The sequence below is a fragment of the Scyliorhinus canicula genome, chromosome 1 (assembly GCF_902713615.1).
Source record: "Scyliorhinus canicula chromosome 1, sScyCan1.1, whole genome shotgun sequence".
Taxonomy (NCBI): Eukaryota; Metazoa; Chordata; class Chondrichthyes; order Carcharhiniformes; family Scyliorhinidae; genus Scyliorhinus; species Scyliorhinus canicula.
In genome coordinates this window covers 288,921,971-288,934,255 of record NC_052146.1, presented here as the reverse complement: position 1 = coordinate 288,934,255, position 12,285 = coordinate 288,921,971, and positions in this window count along the sequence as shown.

Genomic DNA, 12,285 nt, shown 5'->3' with positions numbered 1-12,285 from the left:
GGCCTTGTTCGGCATCACAAACCAACTGTCTAGCCCACTGAGCTAAACCAGCCATGAGCAAAACCAGCCAGTGGTTGGTTTCTCGTCTCTAGTACATCTTCTCCAGTTGTGAGTTCTTTGCAGAGATGGTCCCTCATCTTATCAACGTATAGTTATGAGATTAAATACAGAAGATCTGAGCAACATGCGAACGCCGATGCTCCAGCGCATATACCAATTGGGGACAAAATTGAATCACAGGAGAATTATGTAAACCACGTGTACTTTACCCTGGTTGAGTGTGTACTTATTACTGCATCTCAAATGCAAAAGCACCCAAGGTAAGATCCGGTAATGGGGAAGGTAATGAACATCTATTTTGAAAGGTTTACCACTGGTTAAACAGGAGGAATCCGGAATTCAAGCCAAACCGAGCAAAGGAACTTGAAATCATGGTACAGTTCTACACTTACGTGAGAAATAAGAGGATGATTGGAGTGAGAGTAGGGCCGATCAGGAATAATGGAGGGAACTTGTGCCTAGAGTCTGAGGAGATGGGAGGCCCTAAATAAATACTTTGCTTCAATATTCACTCGAGAGAGAGAGAGAGAGAGAGGGACTTGTTGCTCATGAGAACAGTGTGAAGAAGGTTAATAGACTCCAACAAGTTGATATTAAAAAGGAGGATGTGCTGGAAATTTTGAAAAGCATCAGAATAGATAAGTCCCCTGGGCCTGACGGCATATACCCAAGGTTACTACGGGAAGCGAGGGAGGAGATTGCTGCGCCATTGCCGATGATCTTTGCATTCTCTGGAGTAGTACCAGATCATTGGAGGGAGGAGAATGTCGTTCCCCTGTTCAAGAAAGGGAATACGGAAATCCCTGGGAATTACAGACCCTTACATCTGTGTTGAGCAAAATATTGGAAAGGATTCTGAGAGATAGGATTTATGATTATTTAGAAAAACATAGTTTGATTAAAGACAGTCAGCATGGCTTTGTGAGGGTCAGGTCATGCCTCACAAGCCTCATTGAATTCTTTGATGATGTGACGAGACACATTGCTGAAAACGGGCAGCGGATGTTGTGTATATGGATTTCAGTAAGGCATTTGATAAGGTTCCCCATGGTAGGCTCATGCAGAAAGCTAGGGGGCATGGGATACAGGGAACTTTGGCTGCCTGAATACAGAATTGGCTGGCCAAAAGAAGACAGCGAGTGGTAGTGGATGGAAAGTATTCCGCCTGGAGGTCGATGACCAGTGGTGTCCCGCGAGGATCTGTTCTGGGACCTCTGCTCTTTGTGGTTTTTATAAATGACTTGGATGAGGAAGTGGAAGGGTGGGTTAGTAAGTTTGCCGATGACACAAAGGTTGGTGGAGTTGTAGATAGTGTTGAGGGTTGTTGCAGGTTACAACAGGACATTGACAGGATACAGAGCTGGGCTGAGAAGTGGCAGATGGAGTTCAACCTTGATAAATGTGAAGTGATTCATTTTGGAAGGTCGAATGTGAATGCTGAATACAGGGTTAAAGGCAGGATTCTTGGAAGTGTGGGGGAACAGAGGGATCTTGGGGTCCACATACATAGATCCCTCAAAGTTGCAACCCAGGTTGATAGGGTTGTTAAGAAGGCGTATGGTGTGTTGGCTTTCATCAACAGGGGGATTGAGTTTAAGATCCGCGAGTTTTGCTGCAGCTTTATAAAACTCTAGTTAGACCACACTTGGAATATTGTGTCCAGTTCTGGTCGCCTCATTATTGGAAGGAGGTGGATGCTTTGGAGAGGGTACAGAGGAGATTTACCAGGATGCTGCCTGGACTGGAGGGCATGTCTTATGAAGAAAGGTTGAGGAAGCTAGGGCTTTTCTCACTGGAGCAAAGAAGGCAGAGAGGTGACTTGATAGAGGTGTACAAGGTGATGAGAGGCATGGATAGAGTGGATAGCCAGAGACTTTTCCCCAGGGTGGAAATGGCTGTCACGAGGGGACATAATTTTAAGGTGATTGGAGGAAGGTATAGGGGAGATGTCAGAGGTAGCTTCTTTACACAGAGAATGGTGGGTGTGTGGAATGCACTGCCAGCAGAGGTGGTGGAGTCAGAGTCATCAGGGACATTTAAGCGACTCTTAGACAAACACATGAACAGCAGTAAATTGAAGGGGTGTAGGTTAGGTTGATCTTAGATTAGGATAAATGGTCGGCACAACATCGTGGGCTGAAGGGCCTGTACTGTGCTGTACAGTTCTATGTTCTATATAACGGAGTGTTGCCATGCAGAATCAGGGTTATCATTCCTCCATGCCTGCGAAGTCATATACTGGATCAGCTCCATGAAGAACATCCAGGAATCGTACGTACGAAAGAACTCACAAGGAGTTATTTTTGATGGCCGGGACTAGACTCAGAGATTGAAGAAAGAGTAGGTCAGTGTCAGTTTTGTGCTAGGGTAAATCAATATATAAATAAATAACCTTTATTTTCACAAATAGGCTTACATTAACACTGCAATGAAATTACTGTGAGAGCCTCCAGTCGCCACAATCCAGCCCCCGTTCGGGTACACAGAGGGAGAATTCAGAATTCTCAGCTGGTACGGGAATTGAACCAGCGCTACTGGCCTTGTTCTGCATCACAAACCAGCTGTCTTGCCCACTGTGCTAAACCAGCCAAACCAGGATAGGAAATACTCTTCAACCACTGCAGCCTTGGAATTGGCCGAAACAGCCGTGGCAAAGAGTACATATCGATTTTGTGGGACCAATTGAAGAATCGATGTTTGGTGTCCTAATGGGTGCACATACCAAATGGCCCAAAATAAAGATGATGAATTTGACGACCACTGAAAAGTCAATTGAGCGACTGGACAAAGTACTTGCACGGTTTGGTAAACCGGAACAATTAGCTGGTGATAACGGGACTCAGCTCCTGTCAAAGGAATGTGTGGACTACCTTAGAAACAATGGCATACAGCATATATAAACTGCGCCTTATCATCCTTCCACCAATGGATTGGCGGAGAGGTTGGTACAGTCATTGAAGAATGTCTTTACTGCAGAAAAAGGATGAAGGACCGTTAGCTAAGGGAGTAAACAGTCTTCTCATATCCTACAAAAACTCCGCCCAAGTGACAACCCAAAGTTCGCCGGCAATAGTATTATTACACCGGAGGCTGAGAACCAAATTTGATTTGATCTTACCTCTTGACGCTTCTACCATTGTAGAGTAACAACAACAAAACCAAGTTACTTGCCGTGAACAGGCATCAAAATCAAGACGTTTTGATCAAGGAGAAACTGCCCTTCCAGTGAGAAATGGGTACCCGTAGCAATACTCGCAAAGACGGGGTTTATTTCTTATATGGTGCAAACCAATGATGAGAGAGTTTGGAGGAGACACACCGATCAAATCCTCGCTTCAAAAAGAGAATTTGGAGAGCCGGTATCTGAAAGGCCAACGTCTGACGCTCAAGGTTTCGAAATCCCTGAACCTATGATCACGACGGAGTTCAATTCGGCTTCTGCACCAGTTGAACCAACGGCATCTGGACAACCTGTAGAGGAACCAACTTTATCGGATGATGTGCCTGAGCCAAGTGTGGAACAGACGACCAGAGTGTGAAAACAAAGATTCCTGAATGACGGATTCTGCCGAAGCGGAACTGACGTCCACCTGAAAGACTCTCGTACTGACTGTATATAAAACTGTGTATAATGATACTTGGTAAAATATGTATTGTTCACAGTGAGTAATAGTTAAAGTTAATGTTAGTTGTCGTTCCTCTGAAGTAAATGATGGGGGGTGTCACGCATCGTAACCAATGCATCTGTGTGTCGTGTGTCACATGATTACATAGTGACAGCATCAGAGGCAATTGAGAGATTTCCCTCTGGGCTGGGACAGTGGAGTTGGTTTCGGATGATCACGCCCTCGATTCTGGTGCTTTCGGTTCCTTCATGGACACTGATGTTAGTACGCCATGAGGTGGCGTCCAAGTTTCTGAGCCGTAGAGAGGAGTTGGGAGGATGACTGCCTTGTACACGATGATGTTGGTGTCAGCACGGATGTCACAATCGTCAAAGACTTTCATCCTTAGGCATTCAAAGGAGCCGCTCACGGGCTGGATACGATGTTGTATCTCTGCAACGGCGCCAATCTTAGAGGACAGGAGGCTCTCCAGTTATGGGAATTTTTCCATGTTTTCTGCGTTGATCTTGATGGAGCCCCAGCCAGTATCTGACTGAAGCATCCACTCTTCTGTCACACTGCCTTCCTGCACCAATTGGAAAGCAGAAAGGCGCATTACCCAACTGGATAATGCTTGACACTCAACCAAGCAACCTTTTTCTTTCTAATTTTGAGTATTTTTGTGTCTGTTGAAGAGAAATGACAAAAAAATCTTCCTTTTTATTATTCGCATGATTTTTCTCCAGGGTTGCACATAGCAATGTCCTGAAGGTTGCTTATCAATTCCTGGAGGCCCCAGGCCAATCTTAAGTGTCATTTTGGGTGGGTTGGCGGGGTGTTTCCCCGCTTTTAGGGTGTGATCCAGACTGGCATTCACCTACAATGCATTGTTATTTGGGGGCCTTGGGATGTTTCTCCTCAATCTAGTCCACACTTAGAACTTTTTTCAGCAGTGAACTTGCTAGCGAGATCGGCTCCTCAGAGATTGGGACTGCATTTTGAAATGAAGCCCCGATCTCTCAGTGAGCTTGATGGTCCCTCAGACCCCCACCCATAGGCAATGCCACACCCCTGCAGACATGGGCATTACGCACCTGAGGGGCTCCCCCTTTTCAGGCCCTCCCACCCCAATTCAGGCCCCCCCTTTCAGAAGCCCTCCCCCGTTCACCCCCTCTTCATACCCTCCCAACCCCCTTTCATGGGCATGCCCCCCCCCCTCAGGCCCTGACCCTTGGCAGTGCCAACCTAACACCTGGGCACCCTGGAACTGCCAGCTGGCACCCGGGAAGTGCTCCTGGAACCTAGGAAGTGTCCCTGACACCTTGGCAGTGCCAACCAGGTACCCTGTTGGTGCCAGGTTGGTACTGCCAGGGTGCCTGTTTGGCACTGTCAGGGTGGCAGGGGGAGTGCTAAACTCCTTCCTTGCTCTGTCCCTAACCACCTGGGAGGCTCCAATGGCCTCCACGACCCTCAGATGGCCATCATGACTAGTCTCCGTTGGTGGAGACCAGTATATCTCACCGCCCAGCTGAGGCCTTGCCTGTGTGGCTGGTGACTCCCGGGTGCCCAGCGAGGGCATGATCCAGATCACAGCAGGCACCATGGGTCAGGTGACTCATGATGGGCCTGGCGTCTGGCGCAAAGCCCAATTTGGGGCTCCGCCTGGGATTCACCCGTTGTGCCCGTTTCTGCGGCAGGCACAACGCGGTGTCTGAATCACACCCTTAGTCACAGATGGCAACCCTGCTTGCAGGCCGCAACCATCCCTTTCAGACTGCATAGAGATGCCTTAAGGGCAATTAGGGATGGGCATCAAATACTCAGGAAGACTTGCTTCCCTTGAACATTGTCAACCCCATCTCTTCTTCAGGTGGATGCAAAGGATCCCGTGGCACTACATTGTAGAAGAACAGGGGAGTTATCGTTAGTATTCCCTGGCCAGTATTTGTCCCTGAAACCAGAATCAGTTCAAATGCAGAATATCTGACCATTGCGGAATGTGGAAGTTTGCGATGGGAAATACGGTTATGTTCCCAACAGAACAACTGTGACTACAGGACAAGCGACTTTATCAGCCGTAAAGCACTCTGGGATGTGCTGAGGTGGTGAAAGAGGCAACATAAAGTCAAGTCTTCCTCTCCAAAATCACCATCCGTGAGTAAATGTCTTTCCTTGATTTTAGCAATGTTCCACGGGATAAGTCCAGCAATGAAGAAATAACTTTGAGTGAGGCGGCACAACAACAAACATTTTAAAATATTTGAAATAATTGCATAGACATTTGCAAATTTGCTATGCCCGCTGGGATTGGAAGATTATTTTCAATGCTTGATATGAGCGGCCTGTCACCAGGTCAGTGAAGAATGGAGTGCGTTGACTGATTAACTTGCTGTTGCCATGACAACCAAAAGCAGCCCGAATTGTCGATTATTACCTCAGGGGTAAAAAAAAAACATATAAAATATTTATACCTCATTTAAAGTTGAGATAACTTAAAACCTGGGGGTGGTGTGTGGAGACAAAAAATGATCTTCGAATGTTTGCACAGCCCAATGTTCTGTCTGCATCGACAGGTCTGCTTGCACTAGCTGGTTGCGATAGTGTGAGCAACGGCCTAGTCTATACCCGGGCTTATCGACGGGTTTCATTTCACAGAATCTATAGCAAAGGCAAACCATTCAAAAGCACACAAGGAAGAACTTTCAGGTACCTTGCTTGTCGCCATGGCAATAGTCAGTTGGTACCAGTGCCAATGTTAAGAATGAAAGAACAGAAGTAGTCCACTCAACCCCTCGAGCCTGTCCCCCTATTCAATTAGATCATGACTGATCCATATATTAACTCCATCTAGCCACTTTAGCCATGTAATCCGTAATATCCTCACCACAAAGAGAGCCAGTATTGAAATTTTCAATTGACCGGAACTCAACAGCTCTGTGTGGGGAATAGTTGCAAAGTTTTCTAGCCTTTGTGTGAAGGCATGTTTCCTGACATCATCCTGCACATCCTAGCTCTAATCAAACCATCAATTAGATCACCCCTTAATCTTTTTTATTAAAGGGAATACAGACCTACTCTATACAGACTGGCTCCTTACTTTAACTCTTTTAGTCTCTGGCATCATACTAGTGTACCTCCACAGCACTTCTTCCAGGGCCAACATATCTTTCCTGAGGTGTGGATTGAATACAATGCTAGAGGCAGATAGCTGCCAACTAGGTTTATACATTAAAATAACTTCATTTTGGGATGATTTCCCTGCTGTGCTTGTAGGGCGAGCACAGTGGTTAGCAATGTTGCTTCACAACACCAGGGACCCGGGTTCAATTCCCTGTTGTGTGGAGTCTGCACGTTCTCCCCGTATCTGTGTGGGTTTCCTCTGGGGGCTCCGGTTTCCTCCCACAAGTCCCGAAAGGCCGAAAGGTGATTTGGACGTTCTGAATTCTCCCTCAATGTACCCAAATAGACGCCGGAGTGTTTTCACAGGGGATTTCCACAGTAACTTCTTTGCAGTGTTAACATAAGCCTCCTTGTGACACTAATAAAGATTATTATTGCACCTTCCAAATTCAAACTTAAAAGCAGACAAATGCAAAGCAGATAGCATAAGACAAGGACTGAATCAAGTTTACAAATAAAGCCACAGGAACCATTTCATTGATATGGTGCATTTTGTTGTGATGTGATGTATGTGTACCTTTAAGGATTTGTATCTCAAACTGCTATCCGTCACTATCCATCAGGAGACAGGGTTTGACTTGGAGACAGAATACAGCAACAGTTCTACAGGTCACATGTGTCAGCAGAGCCCTCCAGTTAACATTATTTGTATATCGTCTTCACTTCATAATACATTGCAAAAGTCATTCCCGTTTATTTCCTTTGTTCCCATTCCTTTTATTTTATTATGTTTGGTCCGTGGGCCCACAGTCGGGATGTGCCTTTAAGCAGAAAAGTGCTTGCCAAGGCATTGTGTTCCCAGCTCTTGTTTAGGAAACGAGAAGTCAGACTCTTCGGCAACGGGTGAATCTTACAAATTGGTTTGGAGGAAGTTGGTTCGAATGGCCAACTGGTAACCAGTGGAGTGGTTAGGGACAGTGTTCTACCTGAGAATGGTAAGTGATTTGATCCTGTATGATTCTGAGAGAACTGGGCAGAAGTGTTTAGACATTGGAAGGAGAAGGAACGCGCTCTCTCTCTCTTGCTTGCTGAAAGAACTGCTCTATTGGTCTAAAGCCAATGAGTGCCTGATATATCTTTGCTGTGAACTTGAAATGATCTGAATCTACGGAGAAAGTAAACAACCTAGCCAGAGAAAACCACCTCAAGCCGAGAAAGAAGAAGTACCAAAACGAAAACCTGAACTTCAGATAGACATTAACTGGAAGTCAACCCAGTGCATCAAAAATCCTTATCCTTTTATTTTAGCAATATTTGCTTTCCCACTCAACCATCCTTTCACTTCTGTGTAGTTTGTCTATGTGTGTGTGTATGCGAGAGTGTGGGGGTAGTGAGGAAGTGGTGTTCGGAAAGGGGTATTAGATAGTCAGTTACATTTTCTCTCCATTTAGTTATAATACTGCACATAATAAAAGAGTCATTAAAAATAATTTTTTTCAAGGTTAATGGGGGGGGGCTATTGGATTACTTACTGGTATAGGGTGGATACGTTGACTTGAGTAGGGTGATCATTGCTCGGCACAACATCGAGGGCCGAAGGCCTGTTCTGTGCTGTACTGTTCTATGTTCTATGTTCTATGTTACTTGTGTTAAAGTTACAAACCTTGTAACTGTATTTTATTCGCCTCAGCCAAGAACCTTGTGTATTTTGAATGAAATCTAATTTCACCTGTGTTGTGTCAAGTGGGGCTGGAATTGAATATGACTAGCCCAGGGTGTTGTGACAACATAAAGCACAACGGAAGGAGAAAATATTGTCCAAGTGTCACGCCGCCCTAGCCTACACGATGGCCCCGGCTGGCACTGCGGATCCTGCCCCGCATGTCCCTCCACCTCCCTCTTCCCCATCTCTCACACCTCTGGCCCTGTTGATGCCTGGCATTGTGGGGGCCTCTGGCCTTGGCAACCGCCCCTGCTGCCAGGCGGTACCGTTGGCTGGCACTGCCCTTGACAACAGTATGCTCCGCGACCCCTATCCAACACCCTCCTGTAGAGGCTACTTTGGGTATTGCCCTTGGGCGGACCCCCCAGTGCAGGTTGCGGATGGTTTGGGGTTGGTATGGAGGAGGGTTGGATGCAGGGGGTGGTGGGGTGGAGGGTGAGGGCTGCGGTATAGGGGCGGTGGGGTTGGGGCACCCATATAGCCGGTGGGACTCTGCAGGACCAGGGGCCAAGGTGGGTGGTTAGTGGGTGCACAGCAAGATGGCGGCCTTGCAGGCCCCGGCAATGGCGGTCAGTGCCTGGACAACATGGAGGGTCATCCGGGCCTGACAGCCTCTCCCCCATCACCCCTACCCTGGCCCTGGTAGGATCCCCATCACCCCCTCGCATCCTCACCCCCCCCCCCCCCCCCCCACCCAGCCCGGCCAGTGCCAGGACCGACTGCCCACAGTTGCGCCTCTCTGTGTCCTACCTCCTCTCTCTCCCTCGTCAGTCCCGGTGCCTGTTTCCCAATTTTTAAAAGCACAGGTAAACCTCGCCACCGGGAATCCCCCCCAGTGGAGGCAGAGAATCACAGAGACCCTGGAGAATATCGGGTCAGGCCCACTAATGATATGCAAAATGTGTTTACTGTACATGCGGAGTGGAACGCTTTGACGCCGCTGTTGAGGAGCCGGAGAATTGCAATTTGGCATGAAGCCGGCGTCTGCCAGGATTTTGGTGTCAAAACCGATTCTCCACTCAATCACCTTTCCTGATTTCGCCATCGGTCGACAGAGAATCCTCCCCATGGATCTTTGACTTCAGATGCATATCTTCCAGTTAGTTTGTTTCTCCAGTTTAGGTCTTCAGTTGGATGCTATCTTTTCTTTCGGCTTGTAATGGTCTTCACTGTAGACTCACAGAGACAGCAGGCAGCCAAAGGCTGAGGGAGAGAGAGAGAGAGAGCGAGAGAGAGAGAGAGAGAGAAACAAGGAGTAAACAACTTCTTACTTCAAGAACCTCACATCTTCTGCTCGTTCTCTCTGAACAACCCCACCTGGCAGGAACCAGTTGCTGTCTGTTGCCAGGCAGAACAGTGTCCCTGGCCAACCATTGGCCACCACCCAACCAAATGAACTGAATCCCTCTAATCTACATGGTGCCAGAAAGTCTGGGATTTCCTTTCCCAAATACAAAACTTGAAGATATAGTGTTCCAGTTGCCCAGCTATTTGAAATTTTGAATTCTGTACTTTCTCTGCTCAACTTTAAGGTATATCTCAGTTAACGATCCCCAGACCAAAAACAAAGAAAAGATAACAGAAATGGGAGCAAAGGGATATCAAAAGGAAGGGCTTTAACACAAGGCACATAGCTACGGACTGCTGCCATTCACCTGAAGAAGGAGCCGTGCTCCGAAAGCTCGTGTTTGAAACAAACCTGTTGGACTTTAACCTGGTGTTGTAAGACTTCTTACTGTGCTCGCCATTCAGATTGACATACTCATTTTGACTAAACCTGGCTAACTCATTGTGTCTCTTTTGGGTGGGAAATTAGTTCAAATTAGCAATGGGGAAGAGCCTCATGGTGAATTGGGCCTTCGCCTTTTCACCACCTCACTTTTTATTTTCCGCAGACTTGGATTTTAATTACAACCCGAGTAAAAGCGACAGTAAGACGAAGGAACAAATCGCCACAAAGAGTTGGAATGATCATTCTGTGAATTTCAGTAGTTAGAGGATTGGGCACGGTGAAAAATTGTCTGTCGATTCGCTTCCAACTCTCTCCACAGTGCTGGTGTTGGCCAATTCCAACCCCCATTGTGCCTCGCCCAATCCTCCTGACTTGGATCTGCCTTCCATCAGCCCTGGACAAGGTGGCAGCATGACCCTGACCATAAAGTCACACTTTGGCCTCTCACCCTCACACCACTGGCGCTCACTGGCTCTCCGGTTGCCTGGCGCTTGCCAAGACCCCTCCTCAGTTTGTCCTTGAGCTACCATTCCTCCATTCCTCTCTCAGCCTCTGCACCAAGTGAGTTTCCATCCCCGGTGGCTACCTTCACCTTCCCAACTCACTTTGCCCTCTTCTGGCCTCTGATTTCATGGTCCTGCCTAACCCTCTTCTGCCATTTTGTGCCATAGTGAATTGGACATTCTGAATTTTCCCTCAGTGGACCCAAACAGGTGCTGGAATGTGGCGACGAGGGGATTTCCACGGTAACTTCATTGCCTTGTTAATGTAAGCCTACTTGTGACAATAATAAAGATTATTATTATGACCAAAATTTCACCTGCCTTGCTCGTGGGGTTCCCCCCTTGCTCGTGGGGTTCCCCCCTTGCTCGTGGGGTCCCCCCCCCCCCCCGCCGCCCGGTGTATATTGCGGAGGCAGCCTGCCATTGCCGGTGGCGGGACCTTCCTACCTGCTATTGGCCGGCGGCGGGGTATTGAGGTTACCATTGTCCGCACCCCCTGTCGCCAGGGAACCCGCAGCAGAGGGTCGCCATCGACAGGACTGGACAATCCTGCCAACGGGAACAGCCGTATAATCCTGTCCTTGATGTGTACATTAAATTATGCTACTGTTTTAGCACCATTTGTAAATGAAGGAATTAGGAGATGGAGCATGCCTGCTCCACATCAATGAAGCAAATCCACATCAAAAATCACACAAATGAAATATCAATCGAATAGAAATATATAAGGACTTGAAAGTAAATTGGTGTTATCAAAGCCAGAATTATAGATCAATGCATCTGTGGAATTAGTTCTTTTCATCACATTAAAAAATATTAAATCAAATAAATTCAGCTTGAAGGCGGAAAACACAACACACAACAAGACTAACGACATCTGTGCAGAGTTGAGTCAGCAGGTATGGAATGAGTACAACCAGTAAGATAAACAGAATGTGATTTTATATTTCACACCTTATTGTGTCCTTGGGATATTATAAGAGCTATGTATAGTAGTTGCTATGGAGGTAAATTCAGGAAGATCACACGAACGACATTACAATCAATGAGCAGGATTCTCTGATCCTGAGGCTAAGTGTTGACGCCGTCAGAAACGCCGTTGCGTTTCCCGACGTCGTCAACATGGACCCAGGGTTAGCAATTCTGGCCCGTGTGCTGGAGCGGTTCACGCCACTCCAGCTGCTGATCCAGCTGTGGAGTGGGCGCCGGGGGATGCGTGCATGCGCAGTGGGTCCGGCGCGAACCCGCGCATGTGCGGTGTCTCCCTTGTCCACGCCGGCCCCAACCCAACATGGTGCAGGAGTACAGAGCCCGGCGCGGAATAAAGGAGGCCGGGACACAGAGAGGCCGGCCCGCCGATCGGTGGGATCCGATCGCAGGCCAGGCCACATCGGAGGCCCCCCCCCCCCCCAGGGTCGGACCCCCTCCCCCCCCCCCCCCCCCCCCCCCCCCCACAGGCCGCCACCTGACCCTTCAATGCCGAGGTCCCGCCGACTCAGAGCAGGTTAGTACGGTGCTGGTGAGACTTGTCTTTTTTTTACG